The sequence below is a fragment of the Macrosteles quadrilineatus genome, unplaced genomic scaffold (assembly GCF_028750875.1).
Source record: "Macrosteles quadrilineatus isolate MER2022 unplaced genomic scaffold, UCM_ALF_1.0 Scaffold_4__1_contigs__length_99947679, whole genome shotgun sequence".
NCBI lineage: Eukaryota > Metazoa > Arthropoda > Insecta > Hemiptera > Cicadellidae > Macrosteles > Macrosteles quadrilineatus.
The window spans coordinates 96,307,143-96,319,474 of record NW_026542597.1 but is presented as its reverse complement, the minus strand read 5'-3'; the positions used below and the strand labels follow the sequence as shown (position 1 = coordinate 96,319,474).

The 12,332-nt window shown below is 36.3% G+C and overlaps 1 non-coding gene across 1 annotated transcript; it reads right to left on the bottom strand.

The window, feature by feature from the left end:
* Positions 1 to 6,228: 6,228 nt before the first annotated feature.
* Trnak-cuu (transfer RNA lysine (anticodon CUU)) lies at positions 6,229 to 6,301 on the bottom strand. Its single transcript has one exon. It is a non-coding gene; the product is annotated as a tRNA-Lys (tRNA).
* Between the last annotated feature and the right edge of the window lie 6,031 nt (positions 6,302 to 12,332).

Genomic DNA, 12,332 nt, shown 5'->3' with positions numbered 1-12,332 from the left:
GGTACAGTATGTTTGATGTTCAGCCAGTGGCGTAAATTAACTTGGGACACATCGGCACGGACCGAGGTGTACATTTTAATATCACACATCTAGTCGGGCGTCAATGTACACTCAGACCACGGGCCATTGATGCAGCAAAGTATAAAGATAATGACGACACTAATCATCATATCCACAGACCAAGTGACGCACATATGCGCCAGACATCTCTGCAGACCACAGCAAAAAAATCAGGGCGTTCAAATAGACTGTTACAAAGATATACCGGTAAGCTTTTTAATAACATTGGTAGACCCACGAAAGTTTGCGGCGTCAGTCTATTTTAATTTGACCAATCGTCGAATATATGTAACGGCAGTCTATGGGGAACCGGCCATCGCATATGTGCGTCGCTGGTCCATATGAATGAAAAATTTAGTACTTTTGAGGTAGCGAACGTATTGAGGAAAATTAGAAGAACATTTGTCCAAAAATACAATATCGGTAGGAGTTTTTATGTGTTAAAGATGTCATCCCGACCCCCTAAGCCAATGAAATTTAATAAAATATACTTTGATTAGCTCAATTAAAATTAATTGTGTGGCTGTTATTAGTTCTGATATGTCAATCATTGAAGAAGTTGGTTTATTGTTTGAGCGCTTAGCTCAGGACCGCTTTTTTAAGTGGCCCGGACCCAGGGGGGCAAGACGTAGGTTTGTTGGGGGCGAAAGGGAGGAATAATTTCCCATAGTGTAGGTGAAGAAGGGCGCAATCAACTCTCGGGCTCACAACACATCACATGCGAACCGAGGCCTGGCTGCGCTATATATTATTTGTCTTTAACGCCAAATTTTAACTAATAGAGACTGCAGTAAATATAGTCAATACTACATTTTCCCATTCTGAAGCTGTAGCGGTGTACTCAGCATTGTTCTTTTTATTTATTTGGTTGAAAAATTGGCTACCTATAGCTTGTTCATATTGAGATGCAGTGGTGTAGTGGAGCGGGATTGCATGGGAAATGGGAACAGCGTTCCTACTATGGTTTTTCCATAAAACCTTTCTATATAATATGTACTGTAAACTGTATTGATAGGCGACTCAAATTTTTCTACGACAACGGTGGGTGTTCCTGGACTGGAAAATATAACAACTACACACTTGTCGAGATGTGATGTCTACCCAAAGTCAAAATGTTAAGTCCCGAAAGAAGGTATTTTAAGCCAAGTATGAATGGAGATGAGTGTAGAAAGAGTAGCACGATCTTGTAGTCTTGTTAGTGACTAAGGCATATTCCTTAGACACAGCTGTTAATTAATAGCCCATACAGCTGTTAATTATGACCAAAGAGAAAATAGGAAGCTGTTCACTTTTTAGCAAATTTCCTTATAGGGAAATTATAGGGGGAAGTAGCTACAGTAGAACCTTGATAACAAGACTCTCATAGGGGTCATAAAATAAGACTTGTTATCAAGGTTGACTTCTTATCGAGGTTAGCAATAACATGTGATTAGGGGTAAAATAATTTCAAGGTAATTTGAAAATCACCCTTGTTATCAAGGGTGACTTGTTATCGAGGGTCTTCTTATTGAGGTTCCCCATGGGTGGCATGGGGAGCGAGCTAGTCTAGTGGATAGAGCGCGGGACTCCGGTTCCTGGGGTCCCAGGTTCAAATCCCGCCAAATCACCAATGGATTTTATCTAAGTGATAATGCCGTAACCCCTAGGTCTATCCTGAAGTAATGTGAAAAACAATTCCGGGCTCGTGCCTAGTGTCTTAGAACAAAAAAAAAACAAAAAAAAAACCGAGGGTGGTAGGGTAAGTCCTGGTTTCGGGACCGATATACTTTTTCATTTTGATGTCCTTAGAGGCCAAAAACACAATTCGTTCGAATTTTTATATATGTATACGTCCGTAAACGCGATAAATTGACTAATTTTTGTCCAATTTTGATAAAATTTGGCTTGAAGGTGTAAGGCGGGACAAACTTGAATGAGTTTGCGAGCCAGCATGATCAGACCATGAGAACATGGTTTTTACGTGGGGTTTAATGGGGTAAAAATTGGTTTTTCTCATTTTTAAACCTCAAAACAAAAAATTTTCCAATTTCTCTCTAGACCATTTTAAAAAGCTTAAAAAAACAAATAATTTAGTATACCAAAGTGTTTTTGTACAGTTCTAAAAAAAATTCTAATTAAAAACTATCGTGTTTATTCTTATGGAGAATATTCTAAAATGTTGTAGTTTGCTTGTTTATTGATATATTTAGATCAAACTTGGCAAATTTATTTATTTTATACTAAGCTACTAATATTTTAATAAAAAACACACTTATTAGCCTCCCTATAGCAGAAAACCTAGGTAGGTCTACTGGTTAAGCCTAATGTATGTAAATGGATTTAATTTGAAATCAATTCAGGCAAATAGAAATTCAGGGTATTTTACATCATAACAAAAGCTTCAGATTACAATGAGAAATCTACTTGCATCATTTAACATTAACGGTTTTATGCACTGCGAAAGAATAATTTTAACAGAATGCTATTATCTGATTTCGCAAACTCGATATTTTGCACACAACAATTTAAACCCTTTTTGTAGTTGGGGTAAACAAATTGCGAACGGTCTGATATTTGTGGACTGAGAAAGGAACAGGGAATCGATTTTGTTTACAAAAGATTTTAAGAAAGAAGTCTATAGGATCTCCTCCATCGTTCCACCCCTGCGATTGTTGCCTTCTTTCACCAGATCCCCCTTCTTACAGAGCTTTTTGTTACACTCTTTGTGAGCTTTTCCGCCCAGAGCGGAACGGACAGATCATTTTCCAATAAACTTGGATGTTTATTTTTAGTTGAAGGTAATTGGATTATTTTTAAACCTTCCTCGGCGGTAATTTTTAAATTGTTTGCTATTACTGTACTGTAATACTATCAATATCAACACAAATTTTTGAGGTTTCAGTTTCACTTTATTTTAGGAATGCAAGTGGGGTTTAAGTAAGGTAAGTCATCAATAAGTTTCTTAACACATTTATTTGGAGTTTCACTAAAAGGCTTATATTTTGGTCCAGCGTCAACGTCCTCTTTGGTAAAAAAAGCTGGCGTCGCCAAGAACATATTACTTTCAGAGTTTTAAGGTGCTCCCAATACAAATTAATAATTTAAATATCAAAACAAAATATCAACTTAAGGCCACCTTAAGGCAGGGTTGAGATATTTCAGCTGAAATGGGTCAAACACTTGCTGGGCAGGGGAAGTCGCTTTTCCCATAAAACTTGGTAAAAAAAAAATAAATAAATAAAAAAAATAAAACATAAGCATACATAATATATATGTAACATTTTCACAATTATTACGGTAACGGAAATTAATTCTGATCCCTTTTAACTGAAGCAGTATAAAGTTATTCTAATTCTGATTAATTATCCATGTTTTAAAATTCACACAGTTACTGTACGATCCATTGGTATACGAAATATTTTGATGTTAAAGTGTCCTTTTGGAACACCATAAAAACAGGGGAAACGACAGAAATATTTTAAGATCCATGGCACATGAGAAGGCTAGGCTAGGCCAATTATAGGCGACACTAATAATTTTTAAGGTACAGAAAAGTTAGTTTTTGAGGAGCTACTGTATAAACTCTTTTAGCTTCAGAGAGATTGAGTGTGGCTTAAAAAAGGATTACAATAGTTTGGGAAGTACAACAGGAAGTAAGACACCTTACTTCTCATTGGCTCTACAAGTCTTAAATACAAGCACTGAATATCCACTGAGTTTTTCCAAGTAGTTAAGTTTGTCCTTGGCTATTTTGACACCGATGTTCCTTGGGTTACTTGAAATAGCTTACCTAAACGAGTTTATTAATAGAGCTGTATGCGAAAATAAGCCAAAACTGCTTCAGCAGAATACACGTCATGTACTTCGTCTAAAATTATCACAGTTTATTTATATCATGACTGAAAATTACGCAAAGTACGAATTTCCTCGTGTTTATTTGACTCGATTCCAAATCGGTAGCCCAGTTGGCAAAGTAAATATCGTCCACTAGTTTTTTTAGAGTCCACAGGTAATAAGTTTATATCACTGACCAACAGATTTTGCATTAGACCATGCTATAGTTTGACACTAACTGTCAGTGTTAATTAAATCTCGTAGTTGTCAATTTAAATACATAATTACCCCTCAAATCACTATTAGGACATGCCACTCAACTGACCACAAAATTTGTCTAGTTCGAGTAAACTTCATGAACGTTGTCGTGCCCATACTTTGCATGTGTCAGATTTTTGAAAACATCACACATTTTCTTACAAACACTAAGCATGCCACTCTAGCGATAAAAATCGTGTCCGTGATCCGCCCCCTCCTCCACGCTCAGTACACAGTAAATCAGCCAAGTTACTTAAAACTAGAACGTCCGTGGAAAAAATTCAGCAAGATAAGATGAGTGTGTTCACTCCCAAGCCGCAATGCCCCGCGAATAGTTTTACGTGCAACGCCCGTAGGATGTTAACACGTGCAATTCTGTTTGCGTTTTTACTCTAGCGTGGCCTGCCTCAATCGTAATGTATCGCTCAAACCCACCGGTAACGCATGTGGAAAAGATTCAGAGTTAGAGTGTGGCCCCGGCCAAGAAAAGAGCACTTGTTACAGTGAAATTACAATCATTAGACACCTTTCTGACTCTCTGTCCACTTTTTTTGCCCAGCCAATATGTGATGGAGATTTCGGTCCAGCCTGGTCTTGTCACGTAGTCTACAAATCGTGACCAACTTAATTACGTAGTCCCGATCTCCTTGGCTGTTGTGGGGAAGAGGGGGGGGGGGGAGGTCTGGAGCAGATACATACCGAAGCACGTAGATCACGGTTTGTTTTGAGATAGGCTCGGTATATTCTATAAGCTCAGAACTACCCTTCACTCAGCCTTCCAGATCACGTTCCGCGGTCGGCGCGAGGCGTGACTAAGCTCGTACAACGTCAGGTTTATGTAAAAAAGCTTACTCCATGTTTTAACAGTTTGTTAGGGTAGAGTTTGCTGGAGATTAGGGTTGACGTATTAGATGTCTTTGTTGGTGTGTGTACTGTAAAGTTATTAATAGAAGAATGGAACTGTAAGTGTTACAAACAATTTACATTAGTGAAAAATCTATAGCGTTTGAAGATTTAATACCCTATGAATCGTTATAGGTATCGTAGTGCTAAAAGTTATGGTAGAACGTCCATAATTTTAGCACATTCAAGATTATATTCATTCATAGTTAGTTTCTGTTAAAACACTTCATTCATCAGAGTTCAAACGCAGAATTATTTTGCAGACTTTATTTTAACTTAATTTGAAATTCACTTCCGATTTCCTTCCCATAACCTCAGTGTTTAGGCCTATTCCAGTGAAATTGTGTTTGAAGTGATTACAGACGATTTTAAATTTAAGTGGTACAAACAATTTACAAAGTATTGGCAAAAAATCAATGGCTTTTGAAGAGTTATCCTACGTATCGTACGGTAGTGCTAAAAGTATTATGTGGAGGGGGGGGGGTTTCAAATCCCTAACCCCCCCCCTGGATACGCCACTGTGGTAGAACGTCTATAATTAGCACATTCAAGGTAGGCTACCTAAATTTATAGTGATTATCTGTTTCACATTATTGACCAGAGTTCAAATGCCGACTTATTTATTTTTAACTTAATTTGAAATTTTATTCCCCCGGTTTTCCTTCTTGCAACCTCAGCACGAGTCGGTAAACAACACCGATGACGTCTACGAAATGCAACGTCAGGAGGATTACGCAACGATTACAAGAATACATGTTTTCCTTCTTATCAGGAATATCAGTGTGTTTTCCTTGCTTAAGCATGTTTATATTTAAATGCGTGCTTTGCAACAAGGTTTGAATTTACAATTTAAAGAAGTTGCTAGCTACAAACTCAGCCAGGATTTCCATTGTATGTTGAATTAGTCCAGCACCCAGTTCACAAAATATTTACACCTTTTTCTTACGTGCCGATCAGCTGCTTGGCAGTGTAAATAAATTGAAAATGTAAAATGCAAAATATCAATATTTCAAGAAAATTATTGCAATTTCCTTATTTCGTTATGGAAACCAAGCAATAAAGTAATTCTTATGAGTTTAATAACATAGGGTTTCGGTGCCCGACTATTACAAAAGAGTAAATATTGTATTGAAAATCACGAAAATGTTTGATTGTAGAAAAGCGTGGTGGATAAGCAATTGAAAAAAAGGTTTGCGCCCAACGTGGGGCTCGAACCCACGACCCTGAGATTAAGAGTCTCATGCTCTACCGACTGAGCTAGCCGGGCTTATTCACGTTGTGATGCTTTCTCCTAACTGACCCAGTGGGCAGATGGTCAAGTGGTCAAGCTGTTACTGGTTGGACCAGCGATGTCGCAACTCACAGTACACTCGTGTTCAATGTACGTACACGAATCCTTAAATCCTTGACTAAGGATACTGCGACTGGTTGTATTTATGTCATGTCTGGTTATGAGTGTCCTGATATCGACCAAATGTGTTTCTCTTATATTAAGGTCGACTAAATACACGTTGAATGTTATTATTTTATCGTAATACTAGACGCTAATTAGTAGTATACCTACTATTTTATACTTTATGTTGGTTGAAATGCTTGGTAAGGGGATTCGCCACTGAAAAGGGTGATTTTTTAATTTAATGATAAAAGTGGTGAAACTATTTCTTTTAGTAGGCCTAGGGTATAATGTAAAAAATAGAAAAATTGTGGTTTACTTATAAATATATACGTGGACAAAAATTAAATAGGCTTTTCGGAGGTTTTTCGGACAATTTGTAAGGGTTTTTAAAAATCGATATTCTGAAGAGAGTTCTTTATGAATTTTGATAAATTTGGTGTTTTTTTAAAGATAATTATCTAAACTTAATATTTAGGTAGATTCATAATAATATCTCAGATACTTTTTTTACTGTGTTACATTAAATATATTTTTTTTTGAAAAAAAGAATTATAAAAAAAATATTTTTCAGTAACTTATTAACTTAGGTACCTAATTCTACCAAAATATTTGCCTAATATTGTCTAGACTAAGTAGTAAAAATTTCAACAATGTACCTTTAGTGGCTCTCAAGATATATCAAAGTTTGTCTTGAAAAACGTGAGATTTCAATGTTGCGGAAAACCGCGTTTGAATAAGAATGTTGTCCTATGATCCTGTGAAACCCGTTGGTTAACATATAATAACATTCAGACATGACTTATATCATACTTTTTGGATGTAATAGGGTCCAATATACAAAGAAATGAATTTTATTTTTTATTTTTCATGATTTTTGCCTTTCCCCAAGCAACGTAAGTAAAATTACGAGAACGTAAAAATGAAAACGTACTCTGTATATGCCTAACAGAAACGTGACTTAAAACTGTCTCCATTAGATCCATTAAGTATGTTTAATATACCTGAAGGCTTAGTCTACTTCTCCCCTTCCTTTTTTCTTTTCATCCCGATATAAAACGCATCTGAGCTGTGAAGATGACGGTTTTTGTGGTCTTTGCTCCTTTCACTAGCTTATTCGGGTCAAGAGAGGACGCTATATGAATGCCCTACTTTTTGTTCGCTCCCCAAACTCTGCAGTGCGCCGAGAGTTTTCCAAAACTACTTAGTGAGTTAGTGAGTTTATATCTGTCTATTGCTGTTTAATTTGGGAATTTTATCGTTACTGTTGGATTCCGCCTTTAGTATCTAATAGTCAATGATGCTACGTTCAAAACAAATTACGCCAATATTACGTAAATGCTAAAACCGTTTGTTTTTACGTTTTTTCGTGGTAAATGTTTTTGTTCTGCAATAATGTCATTAATTTGGGCAAAAAAAAAAATACCTTACCTTACTTATGTGGTCATTTAAACCTCAGCGGCTTTTTGGCTTCACCAACAAGTCGCCACCTCTCTCTGTCTTCCATCCATTCTGTCTCTGCTCTTAGCTTTCCTATGTCTCTTGGTCCTGTCATCTTAGCCGAAGTCGTTTTAGTGGTCGTTTTTCCTGAGGAAGATTTTAAAACACTATTATAGCGTAGAATATTCTTCTCCTCTCTTCACATGACCAGCCCATCTCAGTCTCCTACTTTCTATTTGTGTTATTATGTCTGGGACTGTATGGATTTCCCTTACTTCGTTTTTCCTTAAATTCTTAATTGAGAAAAATTATAACATGCTATAATCGTTTGCAAAATCAGTTGTTGTGGAGGATTATACGTTCATATTATGATCAACCAACAGCAGCAAAGTCTTGAAGTTATTGTGGTAAGCTATTTTTTCCGACCGAGAGAAATGTACACCTTCGCCCTCTGTATATTTGTACACTATACTTGTGCATACCTGGTGTCATGCAGATAGCATAGTTTCGTAACAGTTATGGCCTCGTGTAGTGATATGCGTGTGTTATGGACTACTGAATGTTCATGTTGTGTTATACACGCGATGGTTTACGTCCATCCTGCGGCGTGCAAACTGTAAAAGGACACGTTTATGTTGCGAAATACAGGAATACAATGCTGCAAAAGTAATCAACAAATAATTATACATTAGTGAACAAAACTAGAAGGTAGCGTAAATAAGAGTAGTCAATCGCCTGATACATACTGAGAATAGTCAGCGGCTCTTTGAACTGGAGTCAGCTGTTCTGTTTCTTTTACCATTGAGTTTTAATGAATGAGCTAGAAATACAACTAAAGGTAGTACCATTGACTATTAGATCAAAGGACTAGCACGGCAACTCTGCTAGAAAAACTAGACGCTGAAACATTTTGTCATGTTAGTTTGTCTATAAGCTGTATTAGACTGTATAGTAGCTGTATAGACAATACCCTATTCATCTAGATCCAATTTTTAAGTACAATACTTTATCCATTACAAATGGTGACAAAGTTTCATCCAAGTGAAAATTCTCTCATTCAGTGCTACCTCTAGCTCAGTGGGCTTAATTAGTGTGGCCTTGGCTAAATAAACAGATGATCTTAGTAGCAAGGCTACTCAAAGAAGCTTACTTTATCCTCACCCATCTTCCATTCCTATTTGTGGTAAAAGACAACTCTAACTCTGGTTCAATTGTTTATAGTTTTGAATGAATACTCTTCAAATCATAATTACGGCTTATTGCTTCGTCCTACTTATAAAACTGCACGGTTCGGCTTTAATCTTGTTTTGTTTTGTTTTCAAAAACTCTGACAAGATACATCAGGTGATCATCCAATGATTCTCCCTTAATACATTAAACTATTGTCAAATCCATCATTTTGGGGGAGCGAGCTGGTCTAGTGGTCTGGTGGTTAGAGCGCGGGACTCAGTTCCCTGAGGTCCCGGGTTCAAATCCCGCCAGATCAGCAATGGATTTTATCAATGTGATAATGCCGCAACCCCTAGGTCTAGCCTGAAGTAATGTGAAAAACCTAGGACAAAAAAAATAAAAAAAACATGCCCAAATCAAACACATTAGTGAAAATGTATAAACATGTGTTTTGCCAGTAGAGACCAACCTTATTGCTTATTGATACATCAAATTTTGTACAGCCTAATAATCTTTCTTTTACATCTCAAAAACAAAAGATTTCGTACATAATACTGTGACTTCGTGTGTGTATTCAACCACATAGCCCAGTAAATTGACCGATTAAGTTCAATTCAGACTCGCCAGTTGGACTGAGTCGCTCCAATTTAGATGTGGTTATTCGCGTTGTTGTCTGTACTGTTATATTTAGACTAGCTGTTTATTTGGCGTATTCCAAGACAGTTCTTGAAATGGAGCCACATTTTCTGTTTGTATTTGTTCAGCAAACAAAATGCACACAAAAACAAAATCAAACAAAATCTCTGCCGTTGCAAGAGCTGTTTTGCATTAAAATATGCAATACGCTAAAAAGAACAGTTGATGCAGATATTTTGTGTTTTTTCATGTTGGTTTAAGTATTGTGACAACTAAAATATTAAATTCTTTTGACATCTAGCATTTCAAACAACCTTGTGTATAGAATTGGTTTTGATAATGGGAGGGTAAATTATATCACATTTCCATTGGATTAATTATCTAGTATATTTTTAAGAATAGTTAACATTAACTGTATGTCAGATAGCCATTTTCCGATGTTTTATGTTTACTAGTAACATTACCGGTAATCCTAAAATTAGTCAGTTCGTTCGTAGACTTAGGTTACCTACTAAAGTACCTATAGTAGATAATGGTAAAATGATTGATTGATATATATATATATATATATATTTAATTTATTCCTACATGTGTAATTTCTAATTAATTTTACAAATTTGTTCTTTCGTTTTGAGTTTTACAAAAATAGATGGCAACGTATGAAGAGGTTAACGATGTTTTTTGTCTCTAAACTTACATAGTCGATTATTCAATTTTTAAACTGGAAAGAATATTTTCGAAGAATCATTGAAAATCAATATGATTTAGTTATGATATATATATATACATATATATATATATATATTAATATCTGCAATACACATCTATATTCATGTATTCACCATCCTGATTTACACTCTATGTTATTTCCTAGTAAATTCAGCGACCACTTTTAATTCTGTGGTTGCTGAGTAAATTCCCTGTGCATACGAGAGGTATGTATTATTTTGCTAAATACATACACAAAATTATCTAAATAACTACAAAGCAACAACCATGATAGAAACAACGTTTAACAAAATAACACAAGTGATAAGTATTTTCCGCTATGCGAGGTTGAGTTTGTTAACACAATTGTCTACCACTCTCGACTGAGCGTTGATTTCTCTAAGCTGTATGTGAAGTGTTTGGACGCCTCGCAGCACTCCAGTTCACCACTTCACCGGTGAAGCGAGCTGTGAAGTGTGTTATAAACGGTGAACACTGCCGTGGAAACACCGAGGATTCACTTTGTTTATCCGTGTTTGTGTGAAAACTAAAACTGTTGTGCAATCTATGAGTTTGCTCAAGATTGTTTAACGTTGCGCTTTTACGGCGTTGGTTTTAGCAAATTTCCCATATAGGGAATAAGCTGTTACCGTAGTACTCATGTTAAGACCTGGACCCGGGACCGATTTACTTTTACGTTTTGAGGACCCCAGAGGCCAAAAACACAATCCGTTGAAATTAATTTATTATGTGTGTGTGTCTGTTAGCACAATAACTAGAGCAAAAATGATCCGAATTTGATGAAATTTTGTATGAACGTGTAAACATACATTAATTCGAATGAGTTCGCGAACCAGCATGATCGGACTATGGTAACGGGGGTTTATAGGGGGTGTTATGGGGTATAAATGGGGGTTTCCCATTTCACACCCTGAAAACATAAAATGTTGCAATTTCTTTTCAAACCATTTGTTAAGCTTACAGAATAGTTATTTGTGTAACTAGTGGTGAAAGTGGCACTTTGCTGCACACGAGAGCAATGTTTACGCACGAGCCGCAGGCGAGTGTGGAATGATCTCGAGTGCAGCAAAGGCCTTTTTCACTCGTGTTACACATTATATTTTTCCTACAGTCACTATAAAGCATATAAATAATTAGTCTTTCAAACACTATGCAACACGTTTTTAGGTTCAGCTGGCAACACAAATGGTGCCCTAGAGAAAGTAGTACCCGCGGTCCATATCATATCACTCCGCTATTTTTCCTCGGCAAGAAATGTGCTCCGCGTTTTGAGAATATAGTTCCGTATGTTTTTGTAATTTGAAGTGGTTTCCGCGCCTAAAAAAATGCTTAAAAGGTATTTTCTTGTTTATTAAGATCGTAGGAAGGTTTTAAAAACGTTTAAAAGAAAAGTCCAGAAAGTTCAGAAATACCGAAACTATAAACACGAAATGACAGCTTAAATCGTAGTTATAATAGTCAATCAGCTGCTCATAGTATGATTATCTTTAAGTGTTGCCAACCTATTTCCAAGCGTACACGGATTACGTGCATAATGGAACCACGCTGTTTTGTGTTGTTTCGTTGGAATCCTGATGTGCGGCAAAGTATAAACCGTACGGCAAAGTATAAACCATGCGGCAAAGTATAAACCGTACGGCAAAGTATAAATATGCAGCAATTAGCAGCTTTCTGTACTATAAACAGTACAAGGAAGCCAACTTTGTCGGGTGACTGTAGGAAAACAAATAATTTTGTACATCGAAGCATTGTTGTGCGCCTAACGGTTACGGGAAAAATCCCCAAAAAGTGTAAATTTAAATTTACCATGTTATTCTTATGGATGCAAAACTGTATGTACTTGTAAATAATCTTATTTATAATAATATACAAGATTATTTACAAGTTTCTAGTAGAACTAGTCAACCTGTATTTTTATTGGTTCTTTTGG